General features: G+C 34.8%; 1 non-coding gene across 1 annotated transcript; it reads left to right on the top strand.

The window, feature by feature from the left end:
* The first annotated feature begins 3,463 nt into the window (after nt 1-3,463).
* On the top strand, nt 3,464-3,570 carry LOC124886272. Its single transcript, XR_007043358.1, has one exon. It is a non-coding gene; the product is annotated as a small nucleolar RNA R71 (small nucleolar RNA).
* Nucleotides 3,571-10,455: the final 6,885 nt, after the last annotated feature.

Genomic DNA, 10,455 nt, shown 5'->3' with positions numbered 1-10,455 from the left:
ACTTTAAAATGATATCCTTTCTAGAGAATGGAAGCTCACAACTTTAAAGCTGACGGTTGAAAACTCAGAAATCTTATCAATGCGCAAGAAAAGTAGAAGTGTCTTTAGTGTTCATATTATGTGGGGATACAACGTCAGGAGACGGTTAATAAGGTGATTACTAGCATGTAACTCAGGGAAGGGATAAAATAATGCAAAGTTAAAACCACAGTGAAATATGCATGCACACATTATACATATATATTTATATTATATATATATATATATATATATATATATATATATATATATATATATATAACATGATGGGATAAGGAACAAGGCTTAGCATGAATTTTAAAATACTATCCTAGACTATGTATCTTAACCGTCATAAAAAAGGCACCTACGGACTATATGGGTTTAGCTTTCCCTGTTGAAAGGGCCCAGTATGTATTAGTCGCACCAACTAGAGAATAATTATATGTGCATATACACCAAGGGTGACTCGAACACCAAATCATATATTATAACAAGGATGACTTGATTACCCGGTCATCAAGAAAGGGTGACTCGAACATCTAGCCATTTAGACCCCCATGCCGGCAAGCATGGTTTCCAGCATTAGTCCCTCGAGACCTCCACTTTCACAGCCTAGTTACGCAACCCCCTTTAAGCCCAACTAAAATATTTACACATCCTGATTCATTTAACCATGAAACACATAAGGCACACGATGTTGGTATCGCAATAACAACTACACATGCAAGCTTATAATTATAAAATTACAACTCTAGTAATCTGGGGTATGCCTCGACCTTCTTTGATCATTAAATCAGTGTAGGGGAATACCATGATATTGCAAATCATACGCACACGCAATTGCACGCGATCGTACAAGTAATATAATGACTTAGACAGTCAGATATCATTCCCACAAGGACTAAACAACTAGAAATTCAACAGACTTTAGTTTTAGACAATGAGGTATTAAGTGTTGCAAAGTATCTAGATGATTTAGAATTTAAGAATAAAAATGTAAATTAATAAATAAGAAATAGAAAATTGTGATAATCGTAAAGCACACACGGTTGTAAATAGTAGTTATTAGAATTCCAAGGTTGAGACATTTCGAACAATCATACAAATATTTATGCTTATCGCAGTCTAATTGGTTATCGGCATGTTGATTCACAAGGTTTATGCTACCATCTTGGTCTCCAAGCCTCAAATCTTCTATCTATTGAATATTGCAACTACAACTCCCATAGAGATACAACTATTTATCTAGATTCATAAAGTTATCTTCTTGCAGTTGAACTAAGAAAGGCTTCTTGGTATATCCCTATCCTAGATGCCAATTCAAATCCTTTATTTAATAAAAGGATAAGAATCTTGCTTCTTAATTTCTTTGTTCTATCCTACGATTATCCTTCCAAATTCGCATATAAATACAAATTTATTTCAATGGTGGCCACTCATCAAAATAGTAAGCTCAAGAAACTAAGAACAACCCAAATGATAATCCAAAAAGAAACTACGATAAAAAATAGCAAAGAGTAATCATGTTCTAGGCCTCAACCCTAGAACAAGGGTGTTTAGCCACTCATGTTTGAATTCAACATCCAAAATAAACAATTAATCATACTAAGATGAAATTTGAAGTAAAGAAGTTTAAAAGAATTACTAAGAACCCTAGAAGAGAGAATTTTATGCTTTTCTGTCGCTGCTATGCTTGCCAAGACTCCTTGAAATCTTACTCATGTTTTCCTTTTATACTGGGCCAAAATTTGCCTTGGGGTGGAATCTAGCATACGTCACATGCTTCATCTTAGAAAATTAGAGCGTGAGTTGCATAATGTACTCCGTAGCAGTGGAGCGTGCATCGCCTGCTAAACGCACGCACACACTAGAGTTTAGATCTTTAAATTATTCTAAGGCAATGGACCCTTGAAGTGGAGCATAGAACGCATGCTAATCGCATGCTCCCACTAGAATTTTTATCTGAAAATTAGGCTAAGGCATAGAACCCCTATATTAGAGCATGTGACGCACGCAAATCGCATTCTCCCACTGGAATTTGTCACCAAGAATTACATTAAGTCCTTGAACCCCTGAAATAGGGCATGCGACGCACTCTAATCTTATGCCCTCACTGGAAATTGAATTCACAGATTTTTCTAAGGAAAAAATTCTAGTCCTTTCAGCTCAATGCTCCGCTACCAAATCCAACTCATCGGACATGTTTTTCGACTCCTTCTAGTGTCCGCAATACTCCAACTAATCAACTCACTGCGTCAATCTTCATGGGCTTCTCATTGTGAATTAAATTTAGAAAAAATGTATTAATAACTCATCCTGCATCACTAATTATGTCCATTAGCTCATATCCTGCAATTGTACACTAAAGACAATAAACATACACATTTTAGCTCATAAAACTAGGACTATTGTGGATGAAAATTAGTGCTTAGACATATAAATACTCCCAAGATCACCACCCTACACTGTGAACCTTGTTCATCCACGAACAATCGCAACATAATACCTAATTAAGCTTCACATCACAACCTAAAAGCTATGCTTGCACTGGGCACTTAGAACTTATAGCAATAACTCATTTTAAAACATGTTAAAAATACTTTCATTCACATGAATAAAGTGTTTCAAATCACATCATCTCAATAGTGGCATCCGATTCATTAGCAAACTTACCCAAATAACTCAATCAAAAAACAATAAGTAATCTAGACTTTCATCCGCATGCACCTTCACAACAAGAAAGTTTCACATATCACTCGCAATTTTTCAATATTTCTCATGGGGAGAGTATCAATATTCAACTAGTCACTCTCAACAAAGAATTTCTACATGATATAAAACTAACCATAGGATTTCCCTTAGTGTACTACTCCACTAATAGTCAAATATTGAAACACAGGATCAATTAGGTCTTCCGTGGTTATAATGTAGGCTAAGGGCCGGGTAGAACTATTTTGGAAATAATGACTAATCTCCCTAAGCGCTTTAATACATGTCAATCTTTAATTGAACTCACATTTTAGTAACACAATTTCCACTTCATTACCTTCACACATCATTCATTTCACCCCAAGCATCTGTTGCATGTTCACTACTTCTACAAACCTCACACTAAGAATTTGCCTATTGAACTGCATTAGTTGTAGTTGCTGCTTGTGGAACCCCCAAATTTTTGTTATTAAGATGTGTAATCATATAATTTTACATTGCTGCAATCTGTCTTTGTATTGTAGTAATGTAATACAATACCCCTACAACCTTCTTAGGAGAACTCCTTGAATCAGCATGCTAATCAGGATTCTCTTGTTAAATCCTATTCAACAATGTGTACAATTCATTATAAGTCTTCTCAAGAGATTATCCATCTGTCGCTGAATCCAAGAGAATCTTGGTATCTGGTTCTAACCCATCAATCAAAGTATGAATAAGAACATCATTAGACTGATGATAGCGAGGGAAATTTTTAAGCATACCCTTAAATATCTTCCAAGCTTGGTAAAGATTCTCTCATTCATTCTGTCTGAAACTCATAATCTCACTTATAAATCGTGCAGTCTTCCTTAATGGAAAGAATCAAATATGTAACTTCTGAGCTATATTTTCCCATGAAGTGATTGAGAGTGGTGGTTCAGTATGCAACCACCTCTTTGCTTACCCAATTAGACAAATAGAAAAGAGTGTCAATCTGACATAATCAGTATTTACCCCTTCAGGAATATAAGTATCACTTATTTCTAGGAAGGTCTGTATGTGTTGCTGCGGGTCTTCATGTCAAAGTCCAGAAAATTGCCTCACAGAATTCAATAATTGCATCATATTCTACTTTAATTCAAATAGACCACCTAGCTTGGGCTTGAGAATACTGTTAGTCACATCGTTTGTGAGTGGGATTTCTACTTCATGAACAGGTCTAGCAGTCGGATGAGTAGGAACAACTGGAATAACTGAAGCTGGGACATTTCAGGCATTATGATTGATAAGGTCATTTGGATCAACTGGATGAGCCATTTGAACGTGTTGATTGGGATATTGAGCTATTCACCTTTGTTGAAATATCAGTTATGCTTTTGTAAAAGGCTCTACTAACTCTTTATCTCTCGTCAGTCCTGTAGTTAGCTAATCCTGCAAAAATTTTAGCCGCTAAGATCAAGTTGTTAACACTTAAACTTATTATGAGAAACCAAAAATTTTGTAATTTACTAATTATAATAGTCCCCGGCAACAGCGTCAAAAACTTGTTACGACTCAAACGCACATGCAAGTGCACACGATCATACAAATAATATAGTGACTTATATAGTCACATCTCGTTTCCACGAGGACTAAGAAAATATAAATTCAACCAACTTTTAGTTTTAGGAAATGAGGTATTAAGTGTTGTGATTTGGAATTTAACAATGAAAATGTAAATTAATAAATAAGAAACAGCAATTTGTGACCATCACAAATCACGCAAGGTTGTAAACAGTAATTATGAGAATTTCAGGGTTGAGGCATTTCGAACAATCATACAAATCTTTACTCTTGTCGTAGTCTAATTAGTTATTAGGTTGCTGATTCTCAAGGTTTATGCTATGATCTTGGTCTCTCGCCCTAAAATCTTCTATCTATTGAATATTGAAACTTCAACTCCCACAGAGATGCAACCATTCATCTAGATTCATAAAGTTATCTTCTTGTAATTGAATCAAGAAAAGCTTTTAGGTAAATCCCTATCCTAGATGCTAATTCAAACCCTTTATTTCACAAAAGAATAAGAATCTTGGTTCTTAATTTATTCATTCTATCCCACGATTCTCCTACCGAATTTGAATAGAAATATAGATTTATTTCAATGGTGTCCACTTATCAAAATAGTAAGCTCAAGAAATTAGGAACAACCCAAATGATAATCCAAAAAGAAACTATGATAAAAAATAGCAAAGAGTAATCATGTTCTTGGCCTCAATCACAAAAAAAGGGTGTTTAGCCACTCATATTTAAATTCAACATCCAAAATAAGTAATTAATCATACCAAGATAAAATCTTAAAGTAAAGAAGTTCAAAAGCATCTCTAAGAACCCTAGAAGAGTGAATTTTATCCTTTTCCATCGCTGCTATGCTTGCGAAGAGTCCTTGAAATCTTACTCACATTTTTCTTTTATATTGGGCCAAAATTTACCTTAGGGTGGACGTTAACATGCGTCACATACTTCATCTCGGAGCACTAGAGCATGCGATACACGATGTACTCCATACCAATGGAGCGTGTGTTGCCTGCTAAATGCTTGCACACACTGAAATTTAGCTTTTTAAATTATTCTAAGGTAATAGACCCCTGAAGTGGAGCATACGACGCAAGCTAATCGCATACTACAACTAGTATTTGTCTTTAAAAATTCGGTAAAGGCACAGATTCCATGTACTAGAGCATGCAACATGAATAGCATGCTCCTACTAGAATTTGTCTTCAAGAATTATGTGAAGTACTGGAACCCCTAAAATAGGGAATGAGACGCAAGCTAATCGCATGCCCTCACTGGAAATTGTATTCACAGATTTTTCTAAGGCAAAAATTCCATTCCATTCAGCTCGTTGGTCCGCTACTAATTCCAACTCTTCGAACATGTTTTTCGACTCCTTCCAGTGTCCATAATACTCCAACTAATCAACTCACCACGTCAATCATCATGTGCTTCCCATTGTGCATCAAATTTTGCAAAAACACATCAATAATTCATCTTGCATCACTAATCATGTCCATTAGCTCATATCATGCAATTATACACTAAACATAATAAAAATACACATTATAGCTCATAAAACTAGGACTATTGTGGATGAATATTTGTGCTTGGACATATAAATACGCCTAAGATCACATGACTCTCTTTGTATATTAAATCAAATCATTATGATTTGATAGCCTCTTCATATCATGCAATGGTTCCAAAAATAGTTCAATGTGCATACCTTCATGCTCAAAACAAGTTTCACAAGAATGGGTTAATATTATACAAAATACTATATTCAAAATCATCAATTTAGGGGAATCCATGACCCTCATTCCAATTAACAACACCAATGCACCCCAATTAGTTCAAAGCCATTAATTTAAACCATGAATCATTTATACAAGCCATGAAAAAAAAACAATTCATTCATTAAGGATCCAAAACCCTCAACCCATATTCACAAACCACAATTCAATCACATGAATAACAATTATAAATACATGATTTTAATAAAATAAACTTTGGGGAAGAGTAACATGCCTGAGATATCAAAATACAGAGAAAAATCGTTCATTGGATGCTTTAACTGCCAATTCCTTTGAAACCCTATGTGTTCATGTCTTAGGAATTATGAGAGAGTTTGAGAGAGTGTATTTGACTGATAATGGATAAAAATAGGGTCCCCAAGGTGCTTTATAGTCGTGGGTCTAGGCCACTTATTAACCACCACAACTTTTTTTGGATCCACTATGATCACCTTACTAGAAACAACATTACCAAGGAAGGTCACTGTGCTCAACCAGAACTCACATATTGAAAACTTAGCATACAACCGTTGATCCTTAAGAGTCTGCAACACTATACGGAGGTGATTGGCATGGTCCTCCTCACTCTTACAATATACTAAGATGTGATCAATAAACTCAATGATGAATAAAACCAAAAACTAATGGAATACTTGGTTCATAAGATCCTTAAAGGCCACCGGAGCATTAGTCAAACCGAATAACATGACCAAAAATTCATAATGGCCATACCGGGTACGAAAAATAGTCTTAAGGATATCCGCTTCCCTAAACTTCCCTTGATGATAACCCAACCAAAGAGCAATCTTAGAAAATTACTTACCACCCGAAAGCTAGTCAAACAGGTCATCAATCCAAGAAAGAGCATACTTATTCTTCACTGTCACCTTATTCAATTATCGATAGTATACACACAGTCGAAAGGACACTTTCTTTTTACACACGAAAAACACAAGAGCACCCCATGAAGAAACACTAGGGAAAATAAACCCTTATGAAGAGATCTTTTAACTACTTCTTAAGCTTTTTCTACACAACCAGAGCCATTCTATAAAGAGGGATAGATATAGGATGAGTATTCGGTAAAAGATCAATCCCAAAGTCTATTTCCCTATTGGGAGGTATACAATGAAGATCACCAGGTAACTCTTGGGTAACTCATTGACAAAAGGAACAAATTGCAAAGAAGGGCCCTAGGAAGTTGAATCCTTAACCCGAACAAGATAGTATAGACACCTATTGGAAATAAATTTTTGGGCTCTTAGACAAGAAACAAACCTTCTATTAGGTACTAAGAACTATGTTCCCACTCAATCACCGGTTCATTCGAGAATCAAAAACTGATCCTTCGAGTTCTACAATCAAGAGACAAATAGCGCAAATGGGGCAAATCCATCTCCAAAATAAAATCAAAGTCTAATATATCCAAATCTATCAGATTCACCAACGTTTCCCTACCACAAATAGTATTTTAAGTATTTCCAACATTTTTAGTATTCTTAGTATTTGAATAGCACATACATTACATACGACACTAATCAACTACAATATACAAAAACAATAATTATATATAAAGAATACAATAAACAAGTAAAGCATACAATGAACAAGTGAAATTATGCGTGTGATGCCATGATGATGATGATGCAATGTTCATAACTATTCTACAATAAGAAATATCCAATAACCAATCAATATACGATATGTAAGCCGATAATCCACTCAATATTTCCAAGCTTCCATGTATCTCATCATGAACCGTATGGAAAATAAGTGAAACACATCAAAAAATTCCATTGATACCACATTAGGCTTTTTCACTAAATAAGATACACTAATTTCATATACACAAGGCCAACAATATCATACAACACCTAACACGGTCGTATATAGCACATAATGTTTTAATTTGCTAGATAATATTAATATAGGCCCTCACACGGGCACAACTCAATAATAAAGCCATTTTAATAATTAGCTCCCCTACCCTTAACATAATTTTAATAAAACAGTAACTATCTAACCCATTTATAAAGAAGTTAAGCCATAACCTACCTCAAAAGCCAAAAACTAGTCTGCATCACTTTGATTCCTAAGCCCTACACACTCCGAACGGATCTAGAATCAACTAAAACATCAAAATATAGAATCTATGTGTAAAAAAAAGCCAACAACATCCATATTGCCTATTTAAAAATGAGGGTCAAAACAGATCTCTGAAATAAGATTTCAAAAAAGGACAAAATCATAACTTTATTTTAAAATTGTGTTCCCAATATTTTTAGTCTACAACATAAAATCCAAGAAAAATCGAGTTAAAATTAAGGTCCAAATCAAAGAAAAAACATAGTTAAACTTTACAAAGTAAAATCTTTAAAATTCATTTAATAATCGATAATCAATGTTTTTTTTAAGGTGAAGTTGAGGGAAAATGGATAATTATAGGATTAGAAACTTGCTCAAGTGAAAAAAGAGTGAAATTGGAGATTAAATAGGAGGATTACCATTTTTAGGCCTTACGGACCAAAATCCCTAAATTCCATACTTTAATTCATGTTTAAAACATGAAATTAATGTTAATGATGGAAGAAATTAGTTAAAATTAGTGCAATAGAGCCCTAATCTTAGAGATGGAGAAAGTTGCTCAAAACCACAAAACCCTAAGCTTCAGGTCTCAAAAGTGGTAAAAATAGAAAAAATAAGTATTTATATACAGAGCTCGTGATTGCGGACCATGGTTTGCGATCATAGTACCTTGACTAGTAGGTCGATCACGACCGCAAAAAGGGTGTCACAATTGGGATACTTGTCTGCTGGACCAACCACGATGGCAATAATCCTATCATGATCGCGGGTGACCAGTTGAGTGGTAAACTAGCTAGGGACTTGGTGCAATTCTGATTCTCCATGTGTACGACTATTACCCATAAATCAAACCCCTGGTGTAATAGAATCCCATAATTTTTGAACACCATCACCAGTACGAGTCCTATGTATGACTCCTACCCTAGATTATAGCGTATGGTGTGCCACTCATACCAAGATCCAACCTAAGTTACCAAGTTCAGGGTAAAGTGAAGTAACCAAACAGCTTGTATCCATCGATACGACTTGTACCACCCAGGTCGTACCCATTCTAGTAACTAAATCCATCCCACTAACCAATACTGATCAGCATACGACTGGACATACCACCTATACCCAATTGTACGACTCGTTCTCTAAGTCGAATCTTGCCTAGAAACAAGAAGTCAAGGAAGTTTTCTAAGGTCCAGAAACTAGGGTGTTACATTAATCCTCTACTATGGAGTTTTCCCTATCAAAAATCTTTCAACCACTATCATTCAATCAAAATAATGGTTTATACATTAATATGAGACTAAAGATACCCATATTATGTATAAATTCTCTGGGTTAGAAATCAAACTTTAAATCCCATGTGAGGCCCGCTTCTAGAATCATAGAATTTAAATTATCACAACATATTTATCAGCTTTACGATTATTTTCCAAAAAAATGGGGCGTAATCTCAAGCTCAAATAAGACTAAAATAGTCCCAATATAATTCAACAAAATGAGAATTTAAACTACTAATTTAGAAAAAATTGAGTCAAAAACTTATAGGATAATGATGCTTAAATGATCATAATCCGTTGCCCAAGCTAATACTAGCTTTAATTTGATGATCTCCTAAAGATTTTTAGGTCACACTATCTCTACTGGTGGCTTTTTACTTAGAATAAATTTTGGAAATGATAAGCACTAAATATATATGCATCACTAATGAGGGCCACAGTAGCAACTAAATGACTGGTAAATGGGCTATGTTGCCACTTTTGTCACCAAGCCTCTATTGACTAACCTTTGCTAAAGTATTCTAGAGCTGCATAAGATGATGTATCTATAAAAATATAACTAAAGTGGTATATATGTCACTAAAGTGGATGAACTAGATAATTTAGCACAATCCAAATTTGATAAGTCATAACGGACTTTGATCGAATGCTCAGAATGGGGTTCGAAATCCCATGCACACAAATGAACTATCATACCCTGCCGAATTTAGCATTCTAGACTCAATGGATCCATCAAAATTTCCATTCGAGGTCATTTTGATATAAAATGGGTCCCACTCCTAATGTGTTTTTTTTAACTAAAATCCACCTAATTTCCCAAAGTGAGTATGAAAGACTCAAGACCCATACCAAAGGTCCCCTAGCCTAAAATTGACACTCTAGAGCTGATGAAGCCTTAGAATTATCATCAAGGATTGTTTACCTGATATTTAGACTTGAGACCATATTGTACAAAAAAAAGTATAAAATGCGATAAATGATTAGCATCCGTATAAGGAAAGGACTAAGAAGTACATGAAGGCTTAAACATGTAGGATACTGGATATGTATCTCAAACT

The sequence above is a fragment of the Capsicum annuum genome, chromosome 7, assembly GCF_002878395.1.
Source record: "Capsicum annuum cultivar UCD-10X-F1 chromosome 7, UCD10Xv1.1, whole genome shotgun sequence".
NCBI lineage: Eukaryota > Viridiplantae > Streptophyta > Magnoliopsida > Solanales > Solanaceae > Capsicum > Capsicum annuum.
The sequence above is the reverse complement of the archived record's forward strand: the minus strand, read 5'-3'. Positions and strand labels throughout refer to the sequence as shown.